The following is a 6,565-nucleotide window of genomic DNA, read 5'->3' on the forward strand; positions in this document are numbered from 1 at the left end:
GGCTCGCTCGCGTCGCGGTGATCCGGATGCAACCATCGGAAACGCTGTCGATCACCGCGAGATCCTTTTCACGCTCGTCGAAGAGAAAGAAACTCGGGATTTGTCTCGTTTTACACAAAATCACTCTTACCGAGCGAGCGTAAAAAGGGCACGACGATCGCTAATCGATCGAAGCAGTGATGGACATTCGTGGGATTTTTCCTTCGAGGAATTCCTTTCTGCCCATGCGTAAGCTGACGTCACAGCTACATGTCGTCTGCTCTAAGTACGAGAGAGTGTTAGTGTTCGTGAGTGTAATATTAAGGAAAATTAAAAAGAAAATGGATAATGAACCGTAGCCGTCCACGTCAAGAATCATCGAGGAAAAGAAGAGGACGTTATACAGTGTGTTCCAAAAATGTTGTAACACGTTGAAAGGGGTGACCCGGAAGGTGATTTGAAACAACTTTTTCCTTATCGAAAATATTGTCCGAGGCTTTGTTTCGGAGATATTAACAGAAAACCACGGACCAATCAAAGCGCGCGTATACCGGTAGAGCGCTCGCTGATTGGTCCGGAGTTTTTCGTTAATATCTCCGCAATGAAGCCTCGGACAACATTTTCGCTAAGGAAAAAGTTGTTTCAAATCACCTCCCGAACCACCTCTTTCGAGGTGTTACAACATTTTTGGGACACCCTGTATTTTGTTCCTTACTGGGATCCAATGGTACCCTAAATTCTAAGCAAGTGTATACAGCAGTGAGGACTGCAACGCTCGGTCCAATGCGCATGATCAGGAAAAATCCCACGAATGTCCGTCACTGGATTGAAGGCTCGAGGCTTATACAGGGCCGATCAAGGCGTGGGCTTTAGGGACTACCGCCCAGAGACCTTCGGACTCACGACTAAGTCAATCCCCGTATGTATTCCGCGAGGAAGTTCTGGGTTCGAATTTTTTACATTACATTTACATTATTACATGCTTAAACTATTTTATCGATACGTCTCTCGTAACAATTGAAAAGGATGCCCCTCGAAAGCTCACAGATTCGCCGATGGCCTCGGGGAATACTTGGCTTCCGAGACGCTCACGCAAAGCAAACGTTTGAATTTTAATTGTTGTTAGTAAAAATAAATTTTCCCGTACGGTTACGTTTCATCTGTTTGAAAATATTACTGGGGAACCTCGCGGTACTCGTAGCCCAGGGGCCTACAAACGTTTCAATCCGGCGCTGAGCTTGTATGTATATATGTATAATATGTTTTGTAATGTATATATGTATACATGTATGCATGCGCGCATGTACATATACATATACGTATATATTATATGTACATTTTTCAAGTGAAGACCAATAATCGGTACGAAGCACGAGACGTTGAACGACGTTACGGAATCGGTCCGGAATATCGTACCGTGGCGCGAAACGGTTTTCTCTCACTTTCGTCCGTTTCCGTCCTCTTCTCCCTCGCTCTCGCCTCTTCTCCCGTCGCGTTCCATCTTCCTTTTTTCCGAGTTCGTTTCGTGGCTTCGTTCTTGCTCGCGTCGAACACCGTACGCGAACGAACAAGGGTTCTCGGGGTAATAGACGCGTCCTTGGTGGAGAGCCAGCCGATTTACAGAATTCGTACCGGTGGATGAATCGTCGCGAGGTATGTACAAGGACAGTTTTCTTTTTTATTTCTTTAACAGAGCCGTAAACTCCGATGCGAACGACCATTGGGTTTTGCCGATGGAATTAAGGTTACCGCGGGAGACGTGTTTCCGGGGTTGCCGGCGAGTGCTCGACGCGTCGAGCCGAGCGTGACGTCACCGAATCGCTCTGTCCTTGTTTCTCGTACGCGCCAACTTCCCCCTCTACCGTTCCTCGATACGTCACCCGTGGCTCGACGCGTTCAAAGCTCGACTGCTTTGGACCGTTTTCGCTCGACTGCTTTGGACCGTTTTCGCTCGACTTACGGCAACCCGGCGTGTTTCTATCGGAGCTTATTCCGTTTGCTCGTACTTCGAGTCACCCGCGGAGTTATCGTTCGCCCCCCTCCCTCCCCCCTGAAAGCGCCTCGCCCGATAACGTCGACTCGTCGTCGCGGAGGGTAGGGGGAAGTACGGCTCTCGCGTGCATTCCGTCTTCTTCCTCTTTTTCGTCCCGTTAATTTATCCTTCCCGTTCGACTATCGGGAACTATTTCTGTTTCGTATTTAATATTTTTTTTTATCTTCTCTCTCTCTCTATTTTTATTTCTTTTTTTTTTGTTTCTTTGTTTGTTTGTTTTCATGTTTAACGCATCTTCCTTCGGTCGCGCACGATTTTATAAGTCTACACAATCTTAAATAGTTTCGCGAGCTTGAGACGCGGTTTAAATATAGAGTTTACAGAGTAAGAATATAACCGGAGCGTAAAAAGATGCTTATAATGCGAGATTTTGTTTTTTTTTTTTTTTTAAGGGACGGGACGAGTGTGTGAAACGAGTAGACGTTTTTTTTCCGTTTTTCTTCTGGTTTTTTTCTCTCTCTTCCTTATTATTTTTTTTTCTTTTAAATATATATATATATATATATATTTAAGTCTCGTTCGGATGCATCGTTGCGCGCGCAATCGCGAAACGAAGGGGGCGAGAAAACGTTAACGTAAAAAGGTACAACGAGGATGACGATGGGGCGAAGACAATGGCAATAACGATAACGGTGGTACCGAGCATGCAAAAGACTTGATAACAGCAAGATATCATTAACGTGTGTTCCTCTCTGTGTGTGTATGTGTTTGTGTTTGTGCGTGTGTGTGTAATGCTTTAACCCTTTGCGGCGGGTCCACTCTCGCTTTACGAAACACTTGTACCGTTCCGGTCGTAGGTCGGGTACAGCTCGACGAACGCTAAATAATCGCTAAGCGGCAATAATAACAGTAACCAAGAGAACGATAGTTACGAACAATGTCTGACTAGAGGCGAGCGCCGCTTAGAAATCACCTCGACCAGCGGGATGGTTACGCGGCGGAGCGTCATGGCCGAAAAGGGTTAAATTTCGATGTCTCTCGTAACCCTTCGATTCGTTTTCCATTCGCGAGAACGCAACCCGTGTCTATCGAAGCCTACGTGAAATTAGTAGCAGTCTGCTTCGAGATAGTTTTCGCGAGGCGTTTCAATCTTTCGCTTTGTTTCTGAATTCCTAGAGAAGGACAGGTGGTATACAGGGTGTCCCAAAAATGTTGGAGATCTTTGAAAACGGTGGTTCGGGAGGTGATTTGAAACAACTTTTTCCTTGGCGGAAATGTTGTCCGAGGCTTCGTTGAGGAGATATTAACAGAAAACATCGACCAATCAGAGCGCGAGGATGCCGGTGGAGCGGCCGCGGTAGCGAATGAGCGCGGACGCCTAGTCGCTCCAACGGTATACGGGCGCTCTGATTGGTCGGGGTTTTCTCTTAATATCTCCATAACGAAGCCTCGGACAACATTTTCGCTAAGGAAAAAGTTGTTCCAAATCACCTCCACTCTGTATATACAGGGTGTCCCAAAAACGTTGTAACACCTTGAAAGAGGTGGTTCGGGAGGTAATTTTAAACAACTTTTTCCTTAGCGAAATTGTTATACGAGGCTTCGTTTAGGAGATATAAACGAAAAACTCTGGACCAATCAGAGCGCGCGTATACCGTGGGAGCGCCCGCTGATTGGTCAATGTTTTCTGTTAATATCTCCTAAACAAAGCCCCGGACAATATTTTCGTTAAGGAAAAAGTTGTTTCAAATCACCTCCCGAACCACCCTTCTCAATGACCTCCACCATTTTTTGGGACACCCTGTACAGGTGTGACGAAATCGAGCGACAGAGGGAGAGAGAAAGTGAGAGAGAAAGAGGGCGTTCGTACGCGTGCGCGGTTGAGTGCCCTATACGAGAACGAGACGAACTTTATCTAGAAAAGTATCTAGAGAAGCGTGAAATAAAAGGAAAAACATATACCATTCCGCAGCGAACGAGGTAAAAGGCGAAGTTAGAGTACGAAGTAAAGGGAGAATCTGAAAGAGTGCGACAGATATAGCGGGGACAGCGATGGTAGACGATGATAAACGACTTTGAGGCGATGATGGAGATCCGTCGTTGTATACATATGCGTGTACCTATGTATGTATGTATATAAGTATATGTGTGTGTGTACCGCGAAGGTATCCGCAAGAACAGCGCGTCTTTACAACTGGCAGTGTAAGGCATACAGAGTGCTTAAGACTAGAATACAGTGCAGTAAATAGGCCACTTAAAGCCTGTTCAAACTAACTCCTATATATGTTTTAACGAACCTACGAAAAAACGTGCCCGTGTAACGCGACGACGAATTACACGAGCTCCCGTGACACGAAAGAGATCTTTCTCTGCGGATGACCGATTTTATCTAACCTCTTTCTCGCTCTCGTTTAACGCTGTCTTCTTTCTGAACTTTTTTTTTCAACTTACTTTTTTTTGTTTTTTTTTTTGTTTTCAATTAATTTCGTTTTGTTTCCAATGCATGGGCGAACGAATAAAAAATTGACGCGTTACGATCAAACATGGCTACTTACTTCACGGAGACTCGGTAAGCACGCGTTGGCTCTCGAAAAAAGAAAAAGAAACTAACCGCGAAGCTCGAGAGGTAAACACCAGGACCGGAACGATGCACGGGTGCCATAGGGGCCCCTGTCGGCTGATAGTCTTCAGGGGCTAAGTAACGGCGTTTATTTGTAAATGCTCAAAAAGTAAGTACTAGAGATTGAACGACTTCAATGTACTGTACGCGAATACGTGTAAACATAGAGAATGTCGATAAATAAAATGCACGAAGAGAAATCGAACCGGTTTCTGGTCGGGTTAAGTAATCGTTAAAAAATTAATTAACGAATTAAAATTTACGAATATCGCTACTAACTAACATACATTTATATAAATACACGAAAAGAAATCGAAAAATTCTTCGCCAGTTTTTCATCTGATCACTTAATTATTAAAAAATTTACGAATTGAAATTTACGCTCCTGGCTGACCTACGTATATATATATACAGTTTTCGTTTGTATACTCACAGTACCTGTAGCCCAGGGATACGCGCGATCGTAATCCGGCCCTGGGTAACACATGTATCGACACGTCACTCATTCCACTCCTTCCACTATGACGCGCGTCGCACGACTGACGGGTCGCGAGGAGACCCGCGGCGCGCGCAGCCGTCTCACTCTGGCTCCCCACTCCGCGCCGCGAGTTATACGGTCTGTTGTTGCGCACGCGCGACGGGCCCGACTCGCGGACTCCAGTGCCGTACTTTGAACACGTGTCTCTTACGCGCGATTTTAATATATCTGTGTGTGTATGTATGTATGCGTGTGTACGTGTATCTTTTTGAAATCTCTAGCGCTTCGCGCGATCGAACAGCATTGGGCAGCGGAGACGTTTCAATTCATTGACTCGACCTACCGATGGCTTAAAGCCAGAGATGGACAAAATTTGGTATTCGTTCGCCGCTCGATATTTCGTTCTACCGATCGATCTGGATATTTTGCCCATCTCTGTTCAGAAAACACGTGCGTTCCTGGTTCGAAATCGATAAGTCCTGAGAATAATTACGGTATAGCCACGCGACAAAAAATAAAAAAACGGAATTCTTTATCGTTCTAAAAAAAAAAAAAACAAAAACAAGGTATCTCTTTGGAAAAAATGGTTCATTTTCACGTCTTTTACGTTCGGGGGATAGGTCGTAGCTACATATATTTATTACTAAAAGTACATGCAAGTTTTCGTACCGTGGCGTGATTACGTCTTTACTATCAGGATCTTTGTATCGATTTAAGCGTAATTAATGGCAATGTCGTGGCGTATCTGTTTTTCCTTTCTTTTTATTTTTTAAATTCCGCTTTACTTTTCGTCGTATACCACTTTCCACGTGCGCCTACATTCCTTTCCATTCGTCGGATAACCCTCTCCGTTAATCCCGTTTGAATTCGCGCGACGTTACCGACAGGAACAAGAATCGGCACGGTATTCTCTCAAACGTTTCCCCGTGTAGTTCTATCCATCGAACCCTTCGTTACTCCTTTCGTTCCTTTTTTTTCTTCTCCTTTTAAGTTTTACACGCGAAGTAAGGCTAAAAAACAATGCGCATTCGTGTTTTTTTTTGCATATTATTATTATTATTATTTTTTTTTTTTGTTAACTTTGTTTTCGGTAAGGCACCCCCAGGGCTGAGTATATTCACGGAAGTATTCAGCGATATAAACTAGTGACTAGATCATCCTTAAGTCACGCGAGAAAGACGGAAAGAGGGGAGCGAAAAATAGGGGAAGCGAGAGAGGAGTGTCGCGAAGTATTGTGCGAGGTAACGAGACCAGAGAAGGGCAAAATTTCGATCGAATGTCAGACGATTGGTCGAGAGATGAGACGAAGGGGTAAGGAGTACCCACTTTTTGTCTCTTGCGGTACGGCACTGGCGACGACTCGCGCGCCACCTGTTGCTTCCGCGAGCGGAGCCGAGAGATAGACAGAGAGCACTCCCCCACTCCTCGTCTCTCGTGAAACGGGACTAGCGACTCGCGCGCCAGCTATTGCTTCCGCGAGCGGAGCCGAGAGACA

General features: G+C 45.2%; 1 protein-coding gene across 3 annotated transcripts in view; it reads right to left on the minus strand.

Moving 5' to 3' along the window:
- Window positions 1-2,135: 2,135 nt before the first annotated feature.
- LOC128896681 (plasma membrane calcium-transporting ATPase 3) overlaps window positions 2,136-6,565 on the minus strand; it is a 105,308-nt gene continuing 100,878 nt past the window's right edge. For all 3 annotated transcript variants that reach the window (XR_008462069.1, XR_008462068.1, XR_008462067.1), the window contains one exon: window positions 2,136-6,494. The gene's annotated coding sequence lies outside the window, so the exon portion shown is untranslated. The remainder of the gene's footprint in view (window positions 6,495-6,565) is intronic.

This window comes from Hylaeus anthracinus, unplaced genomic scaffold (genome assembly GCF_026225885.1).
Source record: "Hylaeus anthracinus isolate JK02 unplaced genomic scaffold, UHH_iyHylAnth1.0_haploid 11978, whole genome shotgun sequence".
In the NCBI taxonomy this organism is placed as follows: domain Eukaryota; kingdom Metazoa; phylum Arthropoda; class Insecta; order Hymenoptera; family Colletidae; genus Hylaeus; species Hylaeus anthracinus.